At 37.4% G+C, this 10746-nt stretch overlaps 2 protein-coding genes across 4 annotated transcripts in view; one reads left to right on the top strand and one right to left on the bottom strand.

Moving 5' to 3' along the window:
* Positions 1 to 10746, top strand: part of CD274 (CD274 molecule) — a 100968-nt gene that overhangs the window by 48990 nt on the left and 41232 nt on the right. The window lies entirely within an intron of this gene.
* Positions 1 to 10746, bottom strand: part of PLGRKT (plasminogen receptor with a C-terminal lysine) — a 53951-nt gene that overhangs the window by 34322 nt on the left and 8883 nt on the right. The gene's annotated exons all lie outside the window — the stretch shown is intronic.

The raw sequence follows: 10746 nt of genomic DNA, 5'->3' as shown, positions 1-10746 counted from the left end.
AAAAGAGGAAAACCACCTATAATCACCCACTCCAGTATCATTTAAGCTTTGAAGTCTTCATGTTCAAATTTTCTTTAAAATAAATATGGCTTCAAATTAATATTTTTCTTTTTTGATGCATAACTGAAAATAAGTATTTTATACTATATGATTTGTCACCCAAACCATGTATAATGATTTAAAAATAAATGAAAATGTCCATACACAACAAAAATTCAAATCCTGGGTGCTTGGGTGGCTCAGTCAGTTGAGCAACTGCCTTTGGCTCAGGTCATGATTCTGGGGTCCTGGGATTGAGTCGCGCATTGGCTCCCTGCTCAGTGGGGAGTCTGCTTCTCCCCTGCCTCTGCCTCTCCCTCTGCTCGTGCTCTCTCTCTCAAATAGATAAATAAAATCTTTCAAAAAAATCAAATCCTAAATTTTATAATACTATTCATGTAATAAACCCAAAATTTAATGGCCCACATATTTCTAATTTATCATCGGTAAATACTTGAACTGAACCTAACCATAAACTGAAAACTAACATCATTAATTTGTCAAATAGATTCAAAGAGAACACAAAATTTTTTTTACTGAAAATGACCCAACCAGGAAAAGCACTATGTGAAATAATGAACCATTTCAGAACATATAAATATTATAAAATTACTCAATTTTGTCTCTTCATCTTTATGTCTTCATTGACCAACACAGTGCCTGGCATCTGTCAGTGCTCAGTAAGCCCTAAAAAAAATGAATGAGTATCAGAATATTCTCTTTGGGGTTCTATACTTTACATAAACATTACTAAGAAGCAAGTAGAAATGCCAACATGTTGATTACAGTGCTACGTAGCAGTATAATTATAACATACTTTTCCAAAAACATTTTGAGGCATTGCTTTGCAAATTTATACCTAAGTTTAAGGACAAGTGTAGGAGAAATGGGGTACTGGGAGATTTCACCTTCAAAAACTCTAGAAATCAAGTTATGTAGATCATAAAATAATAGGATTAGAATTTTAAAAATAATGCTTTGACTTTAAAACTTTATTTTTGGAAGGAAAGAAAATTTGCTGTTGCTGGCTTTGATTATACCTCTTTTTTTTATGTTTGTGATTGATATGAGTATCTATCATTTTCAAATACAAAAATTTAGTGTTCTGTTATCCAGCCTGTGCAGTAGACATCACTGTAAGCTCAAACATGGAAATAAACAGGAGCTCAGCAAAATCCTAAAGTAATAATAATTTAAGCAATAACGGGGTGCCTGAGTGGCTCAGTCATTAAGCGTCTGCCTTCAGCTCAGGTCATGATCCCAGGGTCCTGGGATCAAGCCCTGTATCAGGCTCCCTACTCAGTGGGGAGCCTGCTTCTCCCCCTCCCTCTCCCTCTGCGGCTGCCCCCTGCTTGTGCTCTCCCACACTCTCTATCAAATAAATAAAATCTTAAAAATATATATATAATTTAAGCAATAAGAAGTTTAAATGTAGGAAGGGCTGAAAAAATTATGTTTTTGATTATGCTTCTAATGCTACATTAATTTGTTCACACTGAAACTTTGTCTAACAAAATTGATTGTCCATCACATGGCATTTGGAATACAGAAGATTCACAGTAGAAAAGTAAGATGATTCACATCTAGTACAGTTCTGTGGCCTGTGCTTTTTAGAGAAAGATTAGAAATGGCTCCAGTATACTAAATAAACTTCACAAATGAACAAGAAAATTTTATCTTCAATTTTTTTTCAGAGCTTTTCACCTTAGGACCAATATGTTCCCCTCATGGATGAAATAAATCAGCACTGTTTACTTCAGCTTGATGGCACCTTGTTGTCACATGGCTAAAGAAACTAGGTACTTGGAAGCCAGTAGTTAGCTTAACTTTGCTCTATATACGTACATAAATTTTAACTTTATAACTTCTCTGTAGTTCCAAATTCTACATCTGAAAGGGGACATCAGTTTTATCAAATTACAAGTAACATGTTTGAGTTCTAGGTCTTGTCTTTTTGGTCAGCAGAGACACTCCTCATTTCATTTGATGTGCACACCCAAGGTGGGAATTGAAAAAAAAAATTACCAACTAGTCAGAGAGCTCAAATGAGTACAGATTTAGAGCAAAGTCTGACTCAAGTTTTCAATTTTTAATTTTAGCTTGTATCTCGGATAGTTTGGGGGGGCACTGTACTCAATCTACAATTGTCAGAAGCATTGTTAGAGTTTAATGCATATTAATTTAAAAATGTACATTTTTAGGGGCACCTGGGTGGCTCAGTCGGTTGGGTGTCTGCCTTCAGCTCAGGTCATGATCCCAGCGTCCCGGCATTGGGCTCTGTGCTCAGCGGGGAGCCTGCTTCTCTCTCTCCCTCTGCCTGCCTGCCTGCCTGTCTGCCTACTTATGATCTCCGTCAAATAAATAAATAAAATCTTAAAAAAAAATAAAATAAAATAAAAGTGTATATTTTTAGTGTTCATAATAAATGCAGGTATCTTTTAAATGTTAGATAGTTTTTCATAGGAAAACATAAACATACCCATTAGTTTGTTTGTGTGGTGTTGACAAGTGGTAGAGAGTGCACTCCTTCAAATGAGTTTAAGTGAAAAGAATTTAATGAAGGGACTGCACTGACTTCTGGCAGGGTTTAAGGTAACCACAAGGAACAATGAGGTACCCAGGGGCGATAAACAGCAGGAAACTATTAACACTGAGGCTGGAAGGGGAAAAGGAAGGACACAGTGTTAACCAGACAGAGCCCAGTGAGGGCTGAAGCTATGAAAGAGACAAGGCTTGAAATGAGCTGTGACCATATACCTAAATTCACTGTCTTCCCACCCTTCAGGCTCCTGCTGTTGCCTCCCACTGGCTGAGCCCAACCTGAAGCCAGAGGGCACAGGAGCCTGGAAGAGGCAGGGCTGAGGTTCAGACCCCCAGGACATAGGGCAGGGAAAGGCAGAGAATGGATCTAGGTGGGGGCAGGAAGAGGGGGACAAACAGAGAATAACAAAGCGGTGACCTGATTTATATGAAATAATTTGTGCAGGAGGAGAATGTTTTCAGAGTTCTGGTTTAGATCAGATCCAAAGTCTTAGCAAATATTAAAGATGGGCAACAAATTTTAAGTTGCTTTTTAAAAAAATTTTAATAAGAAATTATGGTTATGTACAAATCAATATTAGTTGTAAAGTAAATGCTAAGTATTGGAATAGATGTCCAAATCTCTTGACAAGAAAAATTGGAAACGGGAAATATTTTTATTCAATGATTATGATAAAAGCATACTTTATTTCATTTTTATTTTATTAATTTTAATTACAGTTTAGTTAACATATAGTGTTATTTTAGTTTCAAGTGTACAATATAGTGATTCAACAATTCTATAATAAAAGCATACTTTAAATTGCTCTTAATTCAATCAGATTTAAATACATGTCACTTGAGAGGAACTGTTGTTGGCTGAGTAGTATTCCATTGTGTATCTATACCACATCTTCTTTATCCATTCATTTGTACTACTCGGCCATCAAAAAAAATGAGATCTTGCCATTTGCAACGACGTGGATGGAACTAGAGGATATTATGCTAAGTGAAATAAGTCAATCAGAGAAAGACAATTATCATATGATCTCACTCATAGGCGGAATTTAAGAAACAAAACAGAGGATCATAGGGGAAGAGAGGAAAAAATAAAACAAGAAGAAATCAGAGAGGGAGACAAACCATAAGTGACTCTTGATCATAGGAAACAAACTGAGGGTTGCTGGAGGGGAGAGGGATGGGAGATGGGGTAACTGGGGGATGGACATTAAGGAGGGCACGTGATGGAATGAGCACTGGGTGTTATATAAGACTGATGAATCACTCACCTCTACCTCTGAAACCAGTAATGCATTATATGTTAATTAATTGAATTCAAATAGAAAAAAAAAAGAGAGGAACTGTTTTCCTCCCAATTACTCTGTTTCTTCAGGACAATGCTTACTCATTACCTTCCTAAATTTATGCCGATTGCTTTGTATGTGTTCCACATAAATCACAAGTAAATTAGGATTTAATGAACTAATTTTAAACTGGGATTTTTTTCTTTGTTCAGAAATTTCCTGGGGAAAAAAAGCGTAAGAACACTAAAATATCGTATGAGCACAAGGAATGAACAAGAAGCCATTCCCTTTTGTACTACGGTGGGCACAGGAATACATTTGATGTTCTCTGGATCAGGCTGCAGGAGCTTTCAGGAATGACTTAGGTTCCGCCATGGCTCTAGAAGGGACACCTGTAAATACCTCAGGGTCTTACGGCTGAGCATGCTCAGTGGGATCAGGAGTGCCTTGAGAGGCTGTGGGGATGACCAGGCTAAATGGTCCCCAAGCCCCGTTATCAGGATTGATCATTTAAAGTGCTAAGGCACTTGCCTCTGACAAGGCAGAGGGGAAAGGGAACTAGAAAAGCATATGCCTGACAGCAGAATTGAAGTTATAGAGAAGGGGAAAGATAAAAAATAATGGAGAATGAAATTAGAGACGGAATAAAGAATGAAGTAATGATGGTGAGCACATAAGAGAGAGGAAAGTAGATAAATGAGAAAGAAGGGAACATTTTTGAGCATCTCCTCTACCATACAGGATAGTAGTTGGGTATCGTTCTCCCCATCAGAGTGATGAAGCTGAGGTTCAGAGAACCTACATCATTTATCCAAGTGATGGAGCCAAGGTTGGCCCTACATGTGTCTGCGCCTAGTGCCTATGATTTTCCCAGGGCATACAAGGAGAGTAAATCCACAGTCCTTAGCAGCCATATCCTGGCCTTAAATCCAGTAGGCAGCAGTCTGGGTTCAGTTTTCCTTTCTAGATTTCCAGTTGTGCCACCGGAAGTTCTGCCATTCTCTGTCTTTCTACTCTTCAGTCTTGCACATTTCAGAGTAAGAATGTCCTGCCATCATTAGCAACGGACTGCTAACATAGTCCCTTGCCAAACAGGCAAGGAACTCAACTGAAAGATTATTTTTATAATCATTTACAGGAAATTTTGAAATTTAACTTAAATGTCTCTTTTTTTTTTCCTTAACAAAAAACCCATTTTGGCTTAGACTGTAATTCATTTATAAACTCGTGGAAGACATAAAAATAGACTCTAATAAGGGGGGGAAACATACTCTGTTCTTGGGTAGAATGACTCAGCAGTTCTTCCTAAGTAAATTTATAAATGCATGCAGTGCTAATTTTAAAAAATCAACAAACTATTTTATAGAGTTGGGCAAGTTGATACTAAACTTTTTATGAAAATGCAAATATGTAATCAACATTGAAAAAATAAACCACAAAGATATATTAGCTTAAGCAGGCATTAAAACGTACTATAAAGCATCTAAAATTACAATAGTGAGGTACTGGTACATGAATAGACAAATTGGCCACTGGAATAGCATGTCCAGAAACAGTGTTGAGTATATACAGTAGCTTAGTGAAGGTGAAATCTCAAATCACTGGGAGGGGACGGGTAAAGATGGACTTTTTTTTTTTCTTTCAAATTTTAGGATTGCATATTCTAGCTCTGTGAAAAATGCTTTTGGTATTTTGATAGGGATTGCATTAAATGTGTGAATTGCTTTGGGGAGTACAGACATTTTAAACAATATTTGTTCTTCCAATCCATGAGCATGAAATGTTTTTCCATTTCTTTGTGTCATCTTTAATTTCTTTCATCAGTGTTTTATAGTTTTCAGAGTACAGGTCTTTCTTTGGTAATGTTTATTCCTAGGTATCTTATTGTTTTTGGTGCAGTTGTAAATGGGATCGATTCCTTGATTTTTCTTTCTGCTGCTTCATTATTGGTGTATAGAAATGCAACAGATTTCTCTATGTTGATTTTGTATCCTGCGACTTTACTGAATTTGTTCATCAGTTCTAGCAGTTTTGGTGGAGTCTTTTGGGTTTTCTATGTAGAGTATCATGTCATCTGCAAATAGTGAAAATTTTACTTCTTCCTTGCAGATTTGGATGCCTTTTATTTCTTTATGTTGTCTATCTGCTATGGCTATGATTTCCAGTACTATGTTAAATAAAAGTGGTGACAGTGAACATCCCTGTCTTGTTGAGGGAGGAAAAGAAAAAGAAAAGCTTTCTGATGGTCTATAATGGCATTCATTGGTCTCATTGAAGTTTGCGAACAAACCTAAAACCAGTGTGTCCCCTTTAGAGTATTGATTGTAGGAAGGGTCCTGGAAGGACGAGGCAGCAAAAGATCAACTTGGTGGCTTGACCTTTCTTTGTTATTTGTTTACCTTTGTAGAAGTAAGGGCCTATGGGACCAATGACCTTATTTCACTTCCAATTCCTACCATTCCTGCCATTCCTGAATATGGACAGTATGTAGGAAATCATAAGTATTTTCATTAACTCCTCTAAATGATTCCAGACATATTAATATTTTGCCCCACATTTAAAGAGATTTGCTGGACATTTTTAGCAGCCTCTCTAAAAGTCAATTAACATATTGTATTCTTTGTATTTACCCAATCCTTCATAATGTTGTTAAATTATTTCTATCCATTTCAACTTTAGTAGAAAAAGACACCAACAGGTTGCCACCATCTTCAACTTCAGGTACTTGAGGACCACTAAAAGGTCAAGATGCTCTTTTCAGAGGGCCTGAATCCTGATGAACAGACTCTTCATCTGAGTCAGTTACAGATTTAGTATGTGACCCCTAATCTTTACTGTGCAGTGTCAAACTTCCTTATGTTCATAAAGAATGAACTTGTGCTGAGATAACTGGATATCTACATGCAAAAGAGTAAAGTTGAACCTTTACTTCACACCATATATAAAAATTAACTCAAAATGGATCAAATACCTAAATATAAAGGCTAAAACTATAAAACTTTTAGAAGAAAACATAGGGGCAAATCTTTATGATCTTGGATTTGGCAATGGTTTCTCAGCTATGACACCAAAAGTACAAGCAACAAAATAAAAAATGAATTGGACTTCATAAATATTAAAAACTTGTATGTGTGAAAGAGCACTAGGAGAGTGTAAGAAGACAACCCACAGAATGGGAGAAAATATTGGCAAATCTTATGTTTGATAAGGATCTAGTGTCTATCATATCTAAGCAACTCCTGCAACTCAAAAACAAAAATAAAAACAACACAATTTAAAAATGAGCTAAGGACTAGAATAGACATTTCTCCAAAGAAGATACACAAATAGCCAACAAATACGTGAAAAATATTAATTATTAGGGAAATTCAGGTCAAAATCACAATGAGGGACACCTGGGTGGCTCAGTCAGTTAAATGTCTGCCTTTGGCTCAGGTCATGATCCCTGAGTCCTGGGATTGAGTCCTGCATCAGGCTCCTTACTCAGCAGGGAGCCTGCTTCTCCCTCTGCCTGCCGCACCCCCTTCTTGTGTGCTCTCTCGCTGTCTCTCTCTGACAAATAAATAAAATCTTAAAAAAAAAAAAATGAGAAACAACTTCAAACCCACTAGAATGGGTAGAATTTTTTTAAAAAGGAAGATAACATGTATTGGCAAAGATGTGGAAAAATAGTAACCCCCATACATTGTGGTAAGAATGTAAAATGGTAAAGCCACGATGGGAGACATTTGTGTGGTTCCTCAATAAGTTAAACAAAATTAAATGATCTAGCAATTCCATTCCTAGGTATATACTCAAAAGAACTGAAAATCAAATGTTCAAACAAAAACTTAACAAGAATCATCATAGCAGCACTATTCACAATAGCCAAAAAGTGGAACTCTTAATGTTCTTAAACTGATGAATGGACAAACAAAATGTGGTATATCTATACAATGGAATGTTATTTAGTTGAAATGAATACTGATTCATGCCAGACACAAAAATATATTGTATGATCCCATTTATATGAAATGTCCAGAACAGGCAAATCCATACAGACAGAAAGCAGATTAATGATTTCCAGGGATTGGGGGTGATGGGGAGTGACTGCTTAATGGACATGGGGTGTCCTTTTGATGACAATGTTATGGAATTAAATAGTATTGATGGTTGCACAACATCGTAAATGTCACTGAATTATATACTTTAAGATGATGAATTTTATGTTAGGTGTGTTTTACCACAATAAAAATAAACCTCAGAAGAATGATTATGAATGAGGGATATAGGGAGGCTAAGAGCAGGGATAGGGACTGGACAGAAGTGTTTCAGAGGGTTAAGTTGAAGACTGTTGTAAATCCAAGTTCCCCTGCTGTTGGTGAGCTTGCGTTGACATGCTGCCTCTTTTATTCAAGGCACTTCCTGGTCACTTCTTGTTCTGGAGCCAACTCACACTTGCTCATCCTTCTACATACAGAGAGAGTTGGCTGCTTCCCTCCTCTCTTCACTACCTGCTTTACATTTTGTTGCGGCAAGACTCTACAAAGCAGACACTGTACTCTCTTGCTTGCCTCAGAACGTTAAGCTCTTCTTTTTTTTAAAGGTTTTATTTATTTGACAGAGAGAGACAGCGAGAGAGGGAACACAAGCAGGGGGAGTGGGAGAGGGAGAAGCAGACTCCCCGCTGAGCAGGGAGCCCCATGCGGGGCTCGATCCCAGGACCCTGGGATCATGACCTGAGCCGAAAGCAGACGCTTAAAGACTGAGCCACCCAGGCACTCCAACATTAAGCCCTTCTTATTTCGAGATGTTGGTACAGCTTTCACCTCAAAAAAACAGATGAGAGGGCATAAGAATGACAGATTGTTGGGAGTTATAGAGGTTTAAGCAATTTCAAAAAGTTCTCATAACAGTTATTTGCTGTTTTAATTTTTGTATATTTGAAAAAGCATGTATTGAGTACACACTATATTTTATGTTGTAGAAATAAGCCTATCACAGCCCATGCTGCTGTATAGACAAATTACTACAAAACTTAGTGGCTTAAAACAACACAAATTACTGTCTTCTATTTCTGGACATCAGAAGTTTGATACAGGTCTGAAATCAAGGTGTCTTGCAAGGCTGCATTCCTTTCTGAGAGTCTAGGGGAGAATCTGTTTCCTAGCATTTTCCAGTTTTTAGAGGTCACCTGCATTCCTTGGCTGGGGGTTCTCTCCCTCCATCTTAAAAGCCAGCAATATCACATCTCTCTCTTTTTAAAAGATTTATTTCGTTTATTTTTTAGAGAGAGGTGCAAGTGGGGGGAGGGGCAGAGGGAGAGAGAGAATGAAGAGAAAATGCTCAAGCAGACTCCCCACTGAGCATGGAGCCTGACACAGGGCTTGACCCCAGGACCCTGAGATCATGACCTGAGCAGAAACCAAGAGTCAGCCCCTTAACCAACTGAGCCACCCAGGCGCCCCTCTCTCTTGAAAAAAAAAAATTTAACTCCAGGGGCACCTGGGTGGCTCAGTCAAGTGGTCAACTCTTGATCTCAGCTCAGGTCTCCATCTCAGGGTCATGAGTTCAAGCCCTGCGTTGGGCTCCACACTGGGCATGCAGCCTACTTAAAAAATGATTTTCTTTAACTCTAGTATACTTAACATACAGTGTTATATTAGTTTCAGGTGTACAATATAGTGATTCAACAATTCTATACATTACTCAGTGCTCATTCTATACATTACTCAGTGCTCATTATTCTATACAATTCTATACATTAAAACAGCAAATAACTTATAAGTGTATCTTAATCCCTTTCACCTAATTCACCCATCCCCACCACCTGCCCTCTGGTAACACTCAGTTTGTTCTCTATAGTTAAGAGCCTTTTTTGTTGTTGTTGTTGTTTCTCTTTTTTTTTTCTTTGCTCATTTGTTTTGTTTCTTAAATTACACATATGAGTGAAATCATATGGTATTTATATCTCTCTTTTTTGTCTTTACCTTTACACTTTTAAGAATTTCTGTTTAGATTGGGTCCACATGAATAATCAAGGATAATTTTCCCATCTCAAGTTCTGCTCCCTTAATCACATCTGCAAGGTCCATTTTGCCACATTAGGTTACATATTCACAAGTTCCAGGATTAGGGTGTGGACATCTTTAGGGGCCAGTGTTCTGCCTACCATATATCTATACGTACAAACACCTGGATATTGCAGCATAACTCGTCCTCTTCCCACCAAACTAAATGAGAAGTTCCTTGAATACAGAGCCTGTACCTTATACATTTCTGAGTCCTGCTTAGCATATAGCACATTATTTTGTATATATTAAATAACTATTTTTTTGGTTTATAACTATACCTCATTTCCTTAACACTAAACTCTAACAATAGACATACAGGTCAAAGGATGGCTTTCATGTATTTTTTAAATCTTCAGTTGTTGCCCATACACAGTAAACAGTGAATAAGCTACCTGACTCATCTTTACATGGACCATACCTGCTTTCCCTATATCGTACTAGAGCACAGCATGGACCTGAGGGATCTTCCTTCATTCTTTCTGCTTTCCATTTCCAGTTTCCATCCTATTGTTTAACATCAAAATGCTTTACTGGCCATTCAGGTGATATACGATTAGTTTAGGTATGCCATCTGATGGCATTTTAAGGAAGTATTCATTTTTATCTGAGTGATACTTAGTTTACTGAGTATAGCCATCCATCTACCGTCCTCAGTAACAGAGGCTAAACAAAGCAATGGGAAACTGAAGTTTGCTGATGATCTGAAACATCATTATAACTAGTAGTGTAATCCCCTCCAGCCCAACTTAAACCAAAGTTGTTCATAAAGAAAAATTTCTGATTTGAAGCCTTTTGTAAACTTTTATTAATCAGACTCCAGTGACTGATTT

Source organism: Leptonychotes weddellii, chromosome 14, assembly GCF_054177405.1.
Source record: "Leptonychotes weddellii isolate Sample4059 chromosome 14, ASM5417740v2, whole genome shotgun sequence".
NCBI classification, from domain to species: domain Eukaryota; kingdom Metazoa; phylum Chordata; class Mammalia; order Carnivora; family Phocidae; genus Leptonychotes; species Leptonychotes weddellii.
The sequence above is the reverse complement of the archived record's forward strand: the minus strand, read 5'-3'. Positions and strand labels throughout refer to the sequence as shown.